This window comes from Rhipicephalus microplus, chromosome X, assembly GCF_043290135.1.
Source record: "Rhipicephalus microplus isolate Deutch F79 chromosome X, USDA_Rmic, whole genome shotgun sequence".
NCBI classification, from domain to species: domain Eukaryota; kingdom Metazoa; phylum Arthropoda; class Arachnida; order Ixodida; family Ixodidae; genus Rhipicephalus; species Rhipicephalus microplus.
The window spans coordinates 234,167,625-234,185,531 of NC_134710.1; the positions used below are offsets into that span (position 1 = coordinate 234,167,625).

At 52.7% G+C, this 17,907-nt stretch overlaps 1 protein-coding gene across 3 annotated transcripts in view; it reads left to right on the plus strand.

Moving 5' to 3' along the window:
• Nucleotides 1-17,907, plus strand: part of Pcl (polycomb protein Pcl) — a 135,133-nt gene that overhangs the window by 92,611 nt on the left and 24,615 nt on the right. The gene's annotated exons all lie outside the window — the stretch shown is intronic.

Consider the following 17,907-nt stretch of genomic DNA (forward strand, 5'->3'; position numbering starts at 1 on the left):
GCCACGTCCCCTTGTTGGACTCCGTGGTGGGTGGTAGGCGCCGTTACCGAAAAATACACATTTACCCATGGGATCCTCGACCCCCTCTCTAAATGATCGTGCCTCGAAAAGGGTACGCACCGACGCAACTTCACTACTTTGGTCGAAAAACAGAGAAACTTTCCCAAAATACCATGTCCTCCACTGCGAACAATCTACAAAAGCTAGAGCAATCTTACCCTTTCTTGTGGCCAAGTGCTTGAGAGAGACCATTGGAACCGGTTATAAGGCCACGAAGATGGCAAGTGGAGATCTGCTTCTCGAATTAAAAGACAAGGAACAGTACAATAAACTCTCGCACCTCGTAGCCTTTGGTAACATCTCCGTCTCTGTGAGTGCACACCGTACAATGAATACAGTGAAGGGCGTGGTGTCGGACGAAGATTTGATGACACTGAGTGAAGAAGAGCTTCTTGATGGATGGAAGGACCAAGGTGTAATACATGTCCAGCGCATCATAATCAGACGCAACAACAACGAAATAGCAACAAAGCACTTAATACTCACCTTCAACTCAACCACTTTACCTGAGACTCTCGAAACTGGCTATATAAAACTCCATGTTCGACCCTTCATTCCTAACCCGAGGCGTTGTTTCAAATGCCAGCGATTTGGTCATGCATCCCAGAGCTGCCGAGGGCAGCTGATCTGTGCTAAGTGTGGCACAACCGGCCACAGTGCTGATGAATCTAGTCATGATGAGGTCCTCTGTGCTAACTGCGAAGGTAGTCACCCCGCATACTCCAGAGCATGCCCAGCCTGTAAAAAAGAAAAATAAATAATAACTATAAAAGTAAAGGAAAATATCGCATTCAGGGAAGCAAGACAACGGGTCTCACTAACATTGGCACTGAAAACACCTTTCGCCGAAGTGGTGCAACGAGGGGCGGCACCACAAAGGCCCTTGGCATTTGCCCGGACCTCGCCTAGCGTGCCGAGGCCAATGCCACAAGCCCCTACGGCGGGAGCAGCTAGCGCTGCCCTGCCCAAATTCAGCCTATCCACACCAGCGACCTCGACAAGCTCTGGCGGCAGCCAGGGCAATCGCGAGGCCAAGGGGGCTCCATCGACCCCCAGCTCGGTAGGGACAAAGACTTCGTCGACCGAGGCGAAGTCTAAGTGACGCACAGATCGCTCTTTAGAGCGGGTGTCCAGTGCCTCGCAAGAGGCTATGGACACCAGTTCAAGCCAAACGGCGCAGGAAGCGCCGAAGGAGCGGCGAGCTTCGCTCGACCGCCCCAAAAAAGGACAGAACGCCAATTACAGGGCCTGACAAAGGCCCTGTAAAATGAGTTAATCCCCGTCTTCTTTGCACACAGCACTTTTCCCTTCTTTTTTTTTTCACTATGGACAACATCATACAGTGGAACGTAAGGGGAATACTTAGAAATTTAGATGACGTCCAAGAACTTCTGTGTAAGTTTAATGCGAAAGTGCTATGTGTGCAAGAAACGCACTTAACTCCTAAGCACAAGGACTTCCTACGACAATATATTATTTTCCGAAAAGACCGGGAGGATCCTGTCGTACCATCTGGCGGTGTAGCCATTATAGTCGATCGTAGTATAGCATGCCAGCATCTGAAGCTCCAAACGGCCCTGGAGGCAGTGGCCATTCGAGCTGTACTTTTTAGCAAACTCATTACCATATGTTCTGTGTACATACCACCGCATGAACAGCTACACAGACGTGATCTTGAATCATTAATAGATGAACTCCCAGAGCCATTTCTGGTTCTAGGTGATTTTAATGCACACAATGTCCTGTGGGGCGATGCTCACTGTGATGCGCGAGGACGTCTCATTGAGCAGCTCCTTTTCTCTTCTAGTTTATGTCTTTTAAATATGAAGGAGCCTACGTATTTTAGCCTTGCAAACAACACATACTCCTCCATAGATCTTAGCATTTCATCACCGTCCCTTTTACCTGTTTTTAAGTGGAACGTTTTTAAAAACCCTTATGGGAGTGATCACTTCCCAATCATCCTGAGTGCGCCGAACAAAGATCAACTACCCCCGCAGGTTCCTCGATGGAAGATTGACTCAGCTGATTGGGAAGGGTATAGAAGTCTTACACACATGACATGGACTGAGCTGTCTGCCCTGACCATAGATGACGCTGTCACGTATTTTACAGCTTTTATACTTGATGCCGCATCTAAATGTATTGCCAAAACGAGTGGCATGTGTTCTAAACGGCGAGTCCCATGGTGGAACGACGCATGCAGGAAAGCACGGACCACTCAGAACAAAGCATGGGCGTTGCTTCGCGATTCCCCTACAGCAGAAAACCTGGAAAATTTCAAGCGGGTCAAATCGCAGGCAAGGAGAACGCGCCGACAAGCTAGACGAGAGAGCTGGACAAAGTTTATATCGAGTATCAACTCGTACACAGACGAGGGAAAAGTGTGGAGCAAGATAAAGAAAATTAAGGGCCAACAAACGTATTCTCTTCCACTAGTTAATAGCCTTGGGGAAAGCTTGGAGGATCAAGCCAACTTTCTTGGCACACATTTCGAACACATATCGAGCTCCTCACACTACTCCGAATCCTTCCAGAATTACAAGGCACGAATAGAAAAACAAAAGTTAGAAAGAAAATCCTCAAGAAATGAGGCATATAATGCACCATTCTGCTTAGCAGAACTGCGAACAGCACTCAGCTGCTGTAATACATCTACCCCAGGTTCTGACAACGTAATGTACGCGATGCTGAAGCAACTACCTTCCGAAACTAAAGAAACCCTCCTCTCTCTTTATAATCTCATATGGTTTTCGGGTGTGATCCCCTCCTCCTGGAAGGAGAATGTTATAATTCCAATTTTGAAGCAGGGAAAAGATCCCTCTATTGTATCAAGTTACAGACCTATAGCGTTAACAAGCTGCCTCTGCAAGCTATTTGAAAAAATGATTAATTGCCGCTTACTCCACTACTTAGAAACAAACAAATTGCTCGACCCATACCAATGTGGGTTTCGAGAGGGTAGATCCACCACCGACCATCTGGTGCGTATTGAGGCACAGATCCGAGACGCTTTCGCCCACAAATAATACTTCCTCTCTGTGTTTCTCGATATCGAGAAGGCCTATGACACAACATGGCGTTTCGGCATATTAAGAGACTTGTCTCACCTGGGTGTACGTGGGAGAATGCTTTCCATAATCGAGAGTTACTTGTCCAATCGGAAATTCCGTGTCCGTGTGGGCAGTATTCTCTCCCAAACATTTGTGCAAGAAACGGGAGTACCGCAAGGTGGTGTACTTAGTTGTACACTTTTTATTATCAAAATGAATTCCTTGCACCTGTTCATCCCCCGCAACATGTTTTATTCCACATATGTAGATGACGTCCAGATTGGCTTTAAGTCATGCAACCTAGCAATGTGTGAGCGGCAGGTTCAGTTAGGTTTAAACAAGGTGTCCAAATGGGCAGAGGAAAACGGATTCCGGCTGAACCCAGAAAAAAGCACGTGTGTCTTGTTCTCCCGAAAGAGAGGCGTGCACTCAGAACCTGACATTGAACTGAACGGTCAACGTCTGTCTGTCAATGCGGAGCATAAATTCTTAGGCTTAATCTTGGACAACAAGTTGACCTTCGTACCCCACATCAAGTATTTAAAAACAAAATGTTTAAAAGCCATGAATGTTATAAAAGTGTTGTCACGTACTACGTGGGGTAGTGACAGGCAATGTCTCATGAACCAATATAGAAGCCTCATTCGCACCCGCTAGGATTATGGGGCCGTTGTTATCAGTCTGCGACTCAAAGTACTTTGAAGATGCTGGACCCCGTGCACCATTTGGGCATCCGCCTTTCTACGGGTGCTTTTCGCACCAGCCCCGTAGAAAGCCTTTATGTTGAGTCAAATGAGTGGTCGCTTCATCTGCAGAGAACTTACATGTCCTTTGTTTATTTTCTTAAGGTGAAAGCAGACAAGAAGCACCCCTCATACTCTACTATTAATGATCTGTCGAGCTACATTCTGTTTCAAAACAGGCCTTCGATGAGGCAGCCCCTCTCAGTTCGCCTGAAGGGTCTAGCTGAAGAAACTGGAGTGTCACTTGAACACAGTTTAATGGCTCCTGTAGCATACCCGCCACCGTGGCAATGGCAGACTATAGACTGCGATGTGTCTTTCCTAGAAGTAACAAAACATGCACCTATTGCCCATATTCGAACATACTTCCTGGAACTTCAACACAGATACACACGTCCTGAGTTCTTTACAGATGCCTCCAAGACTAACTCCTCTGTGTCCTACGCTGCTGTTGGCCCTTCCTTTTCGGATGCTGGCCCTCTACATCCAGGCACAAGTATCTTCACAGCGGAAGCTTACGCGATACTTGTGGCAGCTAAACACATCAAACAATCACAAATACAAAAAGCAGTAATTTATACAGACTCCCTCAGTGTGGTAACGGCTCTGCATAGTCTTAAAAAACAAAAAAACCCTGTCCTCGTTTCACTTTACTCCATTTTATGCACACTTTACACACTCAACCGACATGTAGTTGTGTGCTGGGTGCCAGGGCACCGTGAGATTCAAGGCAACATGATGGCGGATCAGCTTGCGGCATCCGCCCACGAAAGCACCGCCATTACACCTTCATCAATCCCGGCCCTTGATCTTAAGCCGTCTCTCAAACGAAAACTCAGGGACTACTGGCAGAGCAAGTGGGATACACAACACACAAAACAAACTACACGTTATCAAGCCACACCTTGGCCATTGGCCACCAGTATCAAAATCACGTCTAACAGAGGTAACACTAACAAGACTCAGGATAGGACACACATACACAACACACACACATCTTTTATCCGGTGGTGATCCACCATTGTGTGATAAATGTGGTGAGGCATTAACAGTTCTTCACGTTTTAATTCAATGTAAACAGTTAGACACTCTAAGAAGACAACACTTTCCATTATCCTATCGACAACATATACCTTTACACCCTACAATGTTTGTCGGTAGGGAACCGCTTTTTAGTCACAAATCATTGTTTGCGTTTTTTAAAGAAATTCATAGCTTTCATGTCATATACCCAGGCATACCGTAGCACGACCTCTCCAGAGAGGTTTTCGCTGCGGTGGCTACACAAAAAAGCACTTGCCTCACGGCCCTTGGACGCAAGGGTATGAACGAGTGAGGCACTTGTGCTAATGCCATACATGTCCACCATTGTTTTTATTATCATTAACTTTTGCCATCTATTCGCACCACACGCACCTTTCACGGCATGGTCATGACTTTAATAATTGTATGTTTTTACCCGCTTTACTGCGAGGAATTTGATGGCCCTTATACAGCCGCTAATCACAATCATTGTCCACATTCCTGTCTCATGAACTGGCGCTCTTTGGCCATCAAATGGCCCTTGCGCCAAAAAACACCATATATCATCATCATCAACCGAACCTTTCGCGTAAAAGTGGGAAATGCTCTCTCTAGATCATTTACCCAAGAGACTGGTGTTCCGCAAGGGGGCGTGCTTAGTTGCACACTCTTTCTTGTAAAAATGAACTCCCTGCAGTCAGTCATTCCAAGCGCGATGTTTTATTCTGTGTATGTTGAAGATGTGCAAATGAGTTTCAAATCATGCAATATGTCTATCTACGAACGACAAGTGCAGCTTGGAATGAATAAATTTTTTTAATGGGCGGATGAGAATGGTTTTAAAATAAACACCCAGAAAAGTACTTGCATACTCTTCTCCAACAAACGAGGGGTAATGCCACTACCAAATATTGTGATCAAGGGAGACCAACTCTCTGTGAGCAGCGAGCATAAATTCCTAGGAACCACTTTAGATTCTAAGCTCACGTTTATTCCCCATATTAAACATTTAAAAATGAAATGTCTGAAAGCGATGAACCTCCTAAAGCTCCTGTCACGTACAATATGGGGTAGTGATCGTAAGTGTCTCTTGAACTTGTACAAAAGCCTTGTTTTGTCGCGCCTTGATTACGCCTCTATAATTTATCATTCCGCAACGCCAAGTGCTTTGAAAATCCTAGACCCCGTTCACCATCTGGGTATCCGACTGGCAACCGGTGCTTTCAGGGCAAGTCCGATCCAGAGTCTCTATGTAGAGTCAAATCAGTGGTCACTTCACCTGCAGCGATCCTATAGCAGTTTCACTTATTTTATAAAGGTACGTGCAAACATAGAGCATCCTTCTTATTCAGCTATAAACGATATGACCGCTGCCACCCTCTACCATAATCGACCCGCAGCGAGAAAGCCGTTCTCTTTGCGTGTGAAAAGCTTAAGTGAGGAAATGGGTGTTCCGCTGCTAGAATTTTGTCCTATGCCCACAGCAAAACATTTACCGCCGTGGCAGTGGCAGCTCATACATTGTGACACTTCCTTTGCAGAGATCAACCAGAAGCACATATTAAAATGCATTTCCGACAACTCCAGTCCAACTACTCATGCGTAGAGTTTTATACTGACGCTTCTAAGTCGCATGCAAGGGTGGCTTATGCAGCCGTCGGACCATCCTTCTCGGAATCCGGTGTGTTGCACCCGGAAACAAGTATATTTACGGCTGAGGGTTATGCACTATTGGCGGCTGTGAAGCATATACGAAAATCAAACATACAAAAATCAATTATATTCACAGACTCGTTAAGCGTCGTAAATGCATTAAGATCCCTTTTCAGATACAGAAATCCGGTAATAATTGAGCTGTATTCTGTTCTGTGTACATCGTATATGTCCAACCAGCATGTTACTATTTGCTGGGTTCCTGACCATAGAAGCATCGAGGGCAATGTGTTAGCTGACCAAATGGCCACATCAATTATATTGCGCGCTGCTAACCCCACAGCTACTGTCCCTGCAACAGATTTAAAACCCTTCCTACGTAAGAAACTGGGAAACCACTGGCAACGCTTGTGGGACACAGAAATAAATAATAAGCTTCTCTTGATTAAGCCGCGGTTGGGTTACTGGCCCTCCGCTACAAGAACACGGCGAACTGATGTCCTATTCTGTCGCCTCAGAATAGGACACACTTATGGTACCCATAGCTTTCTGCTGACTGGCGATGAACCTCCTACTTGTGGTAGATGTGGTGAGAGGCTAACCGTCCTCCACGTTCTCCTGGAGTGTCCGGAAGCTGAAAGTGAGAGAAAGAAATATTTTGCTTTAGCATACCGCTATAATCTTCCTTTACATCCGATGATGTTTCTCAGTGAAGAACCGCTTTTTGATGAAAAATCAGTTTTAAGCTTTTTAAAGGATGTAGTATTGAATGTTTTTAGCCCAACATTGAATGTTTTTAGCCCAACAGGTTCATAGCGCATCCTCTGTTCAGAGGATGCCGCTGTGATAGCAGCTTTCAATAAGACGAGGCCTCCATGCTCTTGTTTTAAGGGCTCTGTCGAGGCACTGGTGCTCCATGCCAAGTTTTTATTTCACATACATATCACTTTTAAACCATTTTATGTCTCCATAGCACACATCATTTGTCATTGCCATAATTTTACTATGTATATATTTTTACGCACCCATAGCCACTGTTTTTAGGCCCATTTACAGCCACGTCACATCTGTTTTATCTACATTGCACATCGCACAGTTCATTATCATCGCTCTGGCGCTCTTTGGCCACATCTGGCCCTTGCGCCAATAAACTCCACTAATCATCATCATTCTAAAAATCCGCGCTATAAGCGGTACCGCGTTATAACCAAAGCATGCTTTTGTCGGCCTTTGCCTATGTCAAAAGGGCAACTCACCTTTCAAAAGCAATTTACTACACTTTTCACTCGCAGACACATTCAACACAATCACAACACCGCACGGAAACAAAGTTCTCAAGTCCGGCATCAGCGGAAGAACGCCGTTATTTTCGTCTGGCGATGCTTGCGAACAGCGCTGCGAACAATTTCGTCCTCCACAAAGCTTAAGCACTGAAGCGATTTCTCGCTCAAACTGTTTTTCGCGCAGTACGTTTTCACTTTAGCGAGGTATTCCAATGCGTCTTTGCACGGGAAATCTGGTTCTGGCGTCAGGTCCACATCGTCTTCGCCGTCCGACTCGTATTCCGTTGCAACCTCCGCACTACTGCGCACCGCTGCGACGTTCGCGTCATCTGTGCTCGCTTCCTCGCAGACAGGAAGCTCCGACTCCCCGGCATCGACAAATTTTTGGTAAGTGTCGGTGGCGGTTACAAAGTTGCTGTCAACGAGGCAGGACCACACGTCGTCAGTTTTGAGGGTCTCATCAGCGAGCGACGTGTCGCTCTGCTCATCGTCTTCCAGAGCCTCTGCATTGCGCACGAAGCCTGCCCTCTTGAAACACTTGCTTATGGTATCGGCCTTTACCTGCCACCATGAAGCGACCACCATGTCAATTGCGCCCCTTAAGTTCACTTTAAGAGGCTGCTGCTGCTGCATGCTCAGCAAAACTCTCTCGCAAATGTGCTTTTTGTACAGCACCATGTGATCACACCCTGGTCGAGAGGTTGACTTTTTGCTGTAGTGTTGGCAGGCAAAAACTTTAGGTTGACTGCGGTCAACTTTGGTTTGACATTGTGGGCCGTGCAGTTGTCGAGGATAAGCACGACCTGCCGCTTCTCTGCCACCATATCCTCATCAAACTTGCAAAGCCAGCTGGTGAACAAATCCTGCGTCATCCACGCCATTTTATTGGCTTTGTAGGTCACTGGCAGGCACTCTCGCTTTTTAAAGCAACGTGGCCTTTGCCAATTTACCTATGACAAAAAGGCGGCACTTGTCGCTCCCGTCCAAATTGGCGCAAAACAATACAGTTATGCGTTCCTTTGAGACCTTGCGGCTGGAGCAGGCTTCGCCTTTGTGGAAATCGAGAGCGCCCTCCTACCTGGAGCCTCATTCCCCAGCTGCGCACGCGCGCCACCAGCGTAGCCCGGGTGCGCATAAGCACCGGCATCTGCCAAGATGGCTGCCAGGGCGCCTCTTGGTCTGGGCCAGTCAACCGTCGGCTTCTTCCCGCGCTGGCATGTCCGGGCACGCTACGCTGGTGCGCTGCGCGGGCCTACGCCACAATGCAGCGCCATTTCCCATTGGGCGCGCGTGACATCCTCCTCTCCTACGAGCTGTGTTGCGCCCGACGATTCGCTCATTGCGGCAGATGCTCTCAGGCCTCCACGAGAGGTTGAAGCGCTGCTTAGCAGGCGGCTTCTCGTTCGAGCGTTCGACTTCGGCCCTTGTGCGGGAGCCGTAGCGCCCTAGGCAAGCGTACTTGCTCAGTCATGGGGAGTTCCCTATACGGCCTGCAAGCCCGTGAGTGTCGCACTGTGCTGCATCTTGGGTTAATAAACCCAATGTTGTTGTTATCCTGCCTCGTGCGTGGTTTCTGCGCCGTGCCGGAGAAAACGACGAACCCGGCCACAACGTCTTTGCTCGCAGCGGCAGTGGAGGACGTCGCATCCCTACACAATTGCGCATAGTAGGTAAGCCTTGTGCAAACCCATCTCCACATAACTGGCGCCCAATTTGCTTTCGGCATGGCTTCAGAGCAGACCCCTTCGAGGCGCTCGTTCCTATTCGATCCTCTGGCGACGGACTTGATCTCGTTCGAGGCGGACGGCTGCAACAGCACGAGGTACGGCCCTCTCGGCGACCCTCTGCTTTCGTTCACCGGGAGAGATCCCTTTTTCGGGGCCCCCTACCGTGATACGAGTCGCTTGAACGAGGACCACAGTCCTAGCCAAGCCAGTAACGGGCTGTATCAGCTGTTCGAGACTCACGCGCTTACGGGCCTGTCCCCGGCGCAGTCTCCGCTCACTGGCCTTTCCCCGTCAGCAGCACGGTTGACAGCTGAAATCGCCGCACCCAGTCCTTCCTATCGGGGGCACTCAGGTGTTGGCGGGAACGCGCTTACTGACCCGTCGTGGTCGCGAGCGCAAAGGGTTGACGATGTCGTTCGCGAGCCTGCTCGCTTAACCGACAACGTCGCCGCGTTCACCGATGCTCGCGTGCCTGAGACTCGCGTGGGCGACCCTTTCGATGGACGTGGGCCACCGTGCTCTGCTGTCGACCCGTTTGCCAGTCGCGTGAGGCCTCAAGCACCAGTCGGAGCGCAAACTTCTCCATGCCGTGTACTGACCCTTTTCGATCGGACGCGCATGTTGGGGAACAGGCGCGCGCACCTGTTACGGCCGCGCCCGCGTCGGAGCAGTCACCGCTGCACGCAACTGTGGCGCAGCTCCTAAACGCTCTGTTGGAAGTGGTGCGCTCGCAGCCTTGTGCTCTAAAGGGAGACCCCGAGTCCCCTCAGCCAAGTGTTCCGAGTAGCTTAAGGGTACCTCTGCCTGAGTACAGCGGTTATTCGGACCGCATCAGTGCCACAGAGTACCTCGATGTGCTGCACTGCTATCAGCAGGCTACGTGGCTGAGCGACAGCGTTATGCTAGGCTCTGTTTTGCCCGTGTCACTGACAGCCCAAGCGGCGAGGTGGTACCGGCTCGTCGGCCACCAAGCTCGCTCGATGGAGGAGTTTAGGGCGCTCTTTCATAGCGAATTCCTTCCTCCTGAATACGAGCGCCGCATGCGTCGCGAGTTAGAGCTTCGCACACAGCATCCCAACGAATCTCTTCTCAAGTACGTTCGGGCTTTGCTGGAGCTCTACCTCCTTGCCGATCCTACGGCATCAGACGCCGAGAAGGTGGAGCGAGCCATACGCCAGGCTCATCCAACCTTCGCCTCTTACCTTCGGAGCGCCCACTATCGTGACCTAAACGAGGTGGCATCCGATGCGAAGCGTATTCAAGGCGACATTCTGGCGGCACGAGCCTATCGCCCGCCGCCACCGCTGTCCGCGTCTCTCGAGCCTCGTTGTGCGTGGGCTGGTCGTGACTCGTCACACTGGGCTTCCCCGAACCATGAGGCGGCCTCTGCCGCGAGAGACCGAGACGCGCTCGATGTGTCGGACCGCGCTCTGGACCCTTACTCGTACGCCCGGGCGGCCACCGTTGCCCGGCAGCGTGAACAAGAACGGAAACCCCGTGCTCCAGTGCACGAGGGGATATCCGATCGCGGAGCCCCCACTGTGGCTAGCAAACGGACACCTCGTGTTTCTAAAGGATTGCCGAAATCCCCCCCTGTTGGAGGAAAAGGCGTCTGCTTTCGTTGCCGTGAGCGTGGTCACACCGCGCGTGAATGCAACGCGCCCCAACTGACACAAGGGCCTGCTCGCCCATCGGGAAACGGGGTGAGCCGTCGGTGAGCTCCCCCTTGCCGGCGGCTGCAGCAGTAAGAGAGCACGGGAGTGTAACACAACCTCTGGCACCGATGGCGTGTCGCGCTGGACATGACATTCCAGTCACGCCGGCGCCGTTCATCACCCTTACGATCGCTGGACGAAAGTTTGCGGCGTTGCTGGATAGCGGTGCTTCTATCTCGCTGTTCGGCAAAGAGGTTAGGGCTCATTTGCGCGACCGCTCTGTCCGCATTTGAGCTTGCGACACTGCCTTCCACCTCGCCAGCGGTACCGGCACCTCGTGCGGCACTGCGCGGTTTGTCGTGCGTTGGGAGAATCACGCATGCCGACAGCGCTTTGTGCATCTCTCTGGTCTTTCCGTGCCTGTGATTCTCGGTCGCGACTTTCTCATGCGCACAGGTATCGTGATTGACGTCGCAAGCGGAGGCTACAGGAACGGCCCTTCTGGCGCCCTTCGGCCTTTCGCTGCACCTCCCGTGGTCTCGGCTGCCAGTAAGTCGCCGCACGCCAAGAAGAGGAAGGAGGAAAGGAGACCAAGCGTTGCCCCCGCGGCCTGCGTCTCCCCCTCCGACGCCAAGACTGGTCCTTTAGCCGGCGCCGCGGAAAATGGTCCGCGCGTACAGCTTTCCCTCGAGCATAATGCTGCCGCGGTGAACGAGGTCTCGGCAATGCCGGTGACCTCCCCGCTAAGCAGCAACTCGAATGGCTCGCTATTGCCTTTGCCGGACAGCTTGTCGTAACACGAGAAAGCACGCCTGTCGTCGCTGTTGACACGCTTCAGCAACACGTTCACAGAACGCCCGGGTTGCACCTCTCTGGTGAGGCACCGGATTGACACAGGTGGCGCACAACCGTGAAAATGCAATCCTCGTTCCGTTAGTGCGGCAAAGAGGAAAGCAATTGACCAGGCACTGGATGAGTTAATTGAGACCGGTGTTGTCCAACGCTCAAACAGTCCTTGGGGTTCACCGGTGGTAATGGTCCCCAAAAGAGACGGCTCTCATCGGCTCTGTGTGGACTACCGCCGGCGGAACGAGGTCACGAGGAAGGATGCTTATCCTATGCCTAACGTTGACTCGATTGTGGCTGCTCTAGGTGGTGCTTGCTACTTCAGCACCTTGGATGCTAGCCACAGTTACCTACAGGGTCAGGTAGAGCAAGCGGACGCGGAGAAAACTGCGTTCACCTCTCACAGAGGTTTGTACGAGTTTACCCGCATACCGTTTGGCTGTTCTGTAGCTGCAGCTACGTTCCAGAGATTGATAGACCGCGTTCTAGGGGACGCTAAATGGCAACACGCCATGGCGTACCTCGACGACATCGTCGTCTTCTCTCAAACGTTCGAGGAACACCTTCACCACATGGAGGATGTCCTCGGGAGGTTGCATGCCGCCGGGTTGACTTTGAACTTGAAGAAAGCTCAAATAGCTGAGACTCGCATCTCACTATTAGGCTTTACCATTCAGAGCGGTCGTGTTCTGCCGTGCGGGGAGAAGGTACGTGTTATTGTGGAGTACCTGACACCAGCAAACATTCAGGGCCTGAGGCACTTTTTGGGCATGGTAAACTACTGTCGACAATTTATCCCGAACTGTGCGGCCTTTCAAGCTCCCTTGACTGCACTCTTGAAAAAGTCGGCACGATGGAGCTGGGGGCCAGAACAAGAGCGAGCCTTCAAGGCGCTTTCCGAAGCTCTAGTGGCCACAGCCGAGTTAAAACTGCCCGACCTGAACAGAGAGTTCGTTGTCCAAGCGGTCGCGAGCGACCTGGGTCTCGGCGCGGTACTCCTTCAGGAGCACGACGGCGTCCTCCGGCCAGTCGCCTTTGCGAGGCGGTCACTTAACGCCGCCCAGCGTAACTATAGCGTCACAGAAAGGGAATGCCTCGCTGTAGTTTTTGCTCTCTGGAAGTTCGACTGCTATTTCGACGGCGTGCCATTCGTGGTGGAAACGGACCACATGGCACTCACCTGGCTTAAGCGCTTGCGCGAGCCCTCGGGCCGCCTCGCGCGCTTGGCGTTGACCTTGCAGCGGTACAACTTTGTTGTGCGCTACCGAAAAGGGAGTTCGAACGTCGTGGCTGACGCCTTGTCGCGTGCCCCCGTTTCGGTGTCTGCCACTCCTGAGAGCAATCGCATCAAGTTGACACCGGGCCCTCTGGCTTCAAAGGGTCGAAAGGCGCGAACTCCGATGGCGAAGTGACTTTCGAGCCGACAGCCTAGGGTGAGGACGCATACCTAATAGACCCTGTCACGTCCGCCGGTATCGTCTTTAGCAGAGAGGAGCTGCTCAAGGCACAGCAGGACAGTCCGTTTTGTCAACACATCGTTGACGAGCTCAAAGAGCCGAGCTCCCAAGCGGAGCGTGGCGGTCAAGCCGCCGGGCGCGAACAGATAGCTGGTATTGCTGTCGGCGCTGAGTGCCGTACGCAGGCTGGTATTGCTGCTGCGGGCACGTTGGACTCGTACCTGCTTGATGCCGACAGCGTTCTCCTGCGCTACGTCCCATCTGAAGAAGCTCCCCAGGAGTCTTTCAAGGTGGTGATACCCCGCAGTCTAAGGAAAGCCACCCTAGGTTATTTCCACGTCTCGCGGTTGGCCGGACACGCGAGTGGCCTGAAGACTTTCCAAAAGTTGTGCCGCTCCGCAACCTGGCCTGGCATGAAGCGCGATGCCCTTCACTACGCCCGCTCACGCCGCGTGTGCCAATGCGTGAAGCCTCGCGGGGGCAAGCCTCCCGGGCTCATGCAGCCGATCGACAGCCAACAGCCTTGGCAGGTTGCGGCCTGTGACATTATGGGACCTTTCCCCAGAAGCCGGAGAGGCCATGTTTTTCTCCTGGCTGTCACAGATCACTTCACGAAGTGGGTCGAACTCTTTCCCCTTCGGTAGTTAACGGCACGCGTAATCTGGGACAAGTTGACCGAGGTTTTTACCCGCTTTGGCTTTCCGCCGGAGTTGATCACGGACAATGCGTCCTATTTCACGGCCAAAGTGTTTGTGGATGCGTGTGCTGCCTTTGCCATTAAGCACCATAAAACAACCACGTATCACCCACAGGGCAACCCGACTGAAGCGGATCAACCGGAACCTCAAGCCCTTGCTGACAGCCTTTGCGCAGCAACACAGGGATTGGGATGCTTGTCTTAACGAGATCGGCTTCTCCTTGCGGTCTACGGTCAATCGCTCATCAGGGTACACGCCCGCTTTCCTCAACTTTGGGAAAGAGCTGCCTAACCCCATTGACCGCGTCCTACGGGGCGGCGGCAAGGCACGCGCCGCAAAGGTCAGCCCGTCTGGCTACGCGGCAGAACTGCGCTCACGGATAGACATGGCCCTTGACCTGGCGCGTTCCAACCTGGCGAAAGTGCGAGCTGGTCAGAAGGCTCAGTACGACCGGTCGCATCGGGATATCCGTTACGATGTCGGCGATCTCGTCCTCAGGCGCAAACACGTCTTGAGTGACGCCGCCAAAGGCATCTCGGCCTCCCTTTCGGCCAAGTGGTTGGGCCCATACCGAGTGCTCACCAAAGTGTCGTCCCTGGTATACAAGCTGGCTGACTTCCAAGGGAGACCAGTCGGCGGTCCAGTTAACGTCTCCGAGCTCAAACCTTTCGTTGCCCGCAGCAACGACTTCGGGGAGGGGGAGGCGGTCACCGAACCGCAGGGAAACAGGGATAAGGCTGGTTCCAAACCACGCCACTGGTACAACCTGCGAAAACGTACTTAGGCTGATTTTTGCCCTTGGCATGTAGCGGGACGTTATCCCCTCCATGTAAAGGAGCGGAGATTTGTAGCTGCTGTGCGAGAGCCCATCCAGCAGCAACAGTAACGGCTACCTGGCGAGCTTTCTCCCTGGGAACACCATTACACGCGCTGCGCGCGGAATATCCACCCAGTTCCCAGCACTCCCGGCTGCTCGAGAGAAAAAAGCCCTTTCCCCGGTGGCTCACTCTCTCACTGGGTATCTTCCGTGTAGTCGGCAGGAGAAGGGAAGCGTGTGCCCTATTGGCTCACGCAACCTTCAAACCGACGGGGAGGCTCTCTTTATTGAGCCAGCCTGTCGCGCCTCCGGGGCTGCACCTTCAGTGCGTTTCTGCTTTTCACCGACACCTCAGCATTCGTTATGTCCTCCTCGATGACCCATTCTTCTAAGAAAAATCCCGGGAGACTAACCGCGCTCGGTCGTTCCGCAGGCACCGGCCACGTCCATGCTGCCTCCGTTGAATGCTCCCCCGGCCCCGGCTAACAAGACAGCGCCTCGTCGTGAAGTCGCTACGTGGACGTTTCAACATGGCACTGAGGCCCTGGTCGCCTTCGTGTCGACTCGTCGCTGGTCCAAGCAACGCAAAGCCTGGGTGGGGTTAGACCCCGAGTCCGTCCCGCGTCCTTTCCGCGGACGCACCCTTTCGGACCTGCTCGACGCTTCTGGAGGTGCCTTGATGCCGTCTGTTCCTGAGGCCTCCTACGGCGACGCTTGTGGTGTCCTGCTGGTGCACGAGACTACCCACCTCCGTTCGAGGGTTCACCGAGCGAAGTCCGGCGGTGCCCCTGTGGTCATGTCCACTCCGGCGGTGCCGCCTGGCCCGGGCCTTCAACCTGCCCTGTTGACCGACTCCGTTCAGGCGGTCGTGGCGGCGCTCGTCAAAAACTCTTCATTCAAGTCGGCCATCGCTGCTACGGTGTCCGCCGCCCTCCCGCGGCCCCAGGCTCCTGCTGAGACGCTGCCGAACGAAGACACCGGGACGCCCGACGATCTCGTGGACGGCATGGACCTGGACCTCAGTTTTTTCGGTGTCGGTGGATGCTGTCATTACGACGTCTTTAGGGCGGCCTCGGTCTTAGGAGGAGGGATGTGGGAATCGAGAGCGCCCTCCTACCTGGCGCCTCATTCCCCAGTTGCCGCACGCGCGCCACCAGCGTAGCCCGGGTGCGCATAAGCACCGGCATCCGCCAAGATGGCTTCCCAGGGTGCCTCTTGGTCTGGGCCAGTCAACCGTCGGCTTCTCTCCGCGCTGGCATGTCCGGGCACGCTATGCTGGTGTGCTGCGCAGGCCTACGTCACAACGCAGCGCCATTTCCCATTGGGCGCGCGTGACATCCTCCTCTCCTACGAGCTGTGTTGCACCGGACGATTCGCTCGCCGCGCCAGATGTTCTCAGGCCTCCACGAGAGGTTGACGCGCTGCTTAGCAGGCGGCTTCTCGTTCGAGCGTTCGACTTTGGCCCTTGTGCGGGAGTCGTAGCGCACTAGGCAAGCGTACTTGCTCGGTCTTGCGGAGTTCCCTATACGGCCTGCAAGCCCGTGAGTGTCGCACTGTGCTGCATCTTGGGTTAATAAACCCTATGTTGTTGTTATCCTGCCTTGTGCGTGGTTTCTGCGCCGTGCCGGAGAAAACGACGAACCCAGCCGCAACGTCTTCGCATGCAGCGGCAGTGGAGGACGTCGCATCCCTACACGGTTGCGCATGGTAGGTAAGCCTTGTGCAAACCTATCTCCACACCTTTCAGCGCAAGCGTGGGGTTGGGCAGAAGGTTATAAAATAAACCAGCTTCATCGGCATTATAAATGTCTCTGTCAGCATAGGTCGACAGCATACTCTCCAAGTTCAAGCGAAGCCAGACTTCGATAGACTTGTCGTCGACAGCACCGCTTTCTCCGCACACCACTTTGCAGCTGATCCCATGGCGATCTTTCAAACGCTGAATCCACCCGTTTTGTGGATTGAAGTCGTCGTGGCCTAAAAGAGCTCCGAGACACTTGGCCTTTTGTTGGAGCATGGGGCCACCTACTGGGATGCCCTGAGCCTTAACTTCGCAAAACCACCTGAACAGCGCTGCGTCCACGTCTTCGTATTTTTACGTACGTATTTTCTTCCGTGACAGGGAAGACGAATCTTGCCGAAGTTTGTCCGTGTTTTTGTAGATAGTCGACACGGTTGTGTCTGAAACGCCGTATTTCGCCGCCACCGATGCCTTCTTCAGGCCACTCTCAATGTCCCTTATGACGCATTCCTTTATCTCCAGTGATAAGGCACGGCGTTTTTCACACCGCTTGAAGACGCCACCGACGCCATGGCGACAGGAGCTACACAACACACGTGCTCTGGGCTCTCAGACGGCAACGACACGGCGAAGCGCACACAGCAAATCCAAAGAGGCAAAAAAAAAGGAGGTTGAGAAAAAAAAAAGCATGCTACCGCTTTTCTTCCCCACTCCGCGCAGCGCGCACCCGGATTGGACGCTGCCACGGTCGCCACGGTGACGAAAACACACTCCCTCCTTCCAAGGTCTCCCCGACTTCCTCCCTACTGTACCCTCTCTTCTCCTCCACAATGTTTGACTTTTCGCGGCGGTCTCTTCGTGCGCCCTCCCCCGCTCACACTCCCAACGTTCTGGCGCGCCGGGAACGCCTCTGGGAAACCGTGCCGACCGTGCTCCGTTCGCCGATTTTATGGTCGCGGACCTAAAAACTCCACGCTATAACCGGTATTCTCCTTCGTGCGCCTACGCAATAAACGGTCGGCCTATACATTGAGTTCTACGGGCAACATATCGGTGCTCAAAAAAATACACGTTATAACCGGTCTCGCGCAAAAAGCGGTTGCATTATAAGTGGTCTGCACTGATTTAGACGTTGAATCCCATTCTCTCTG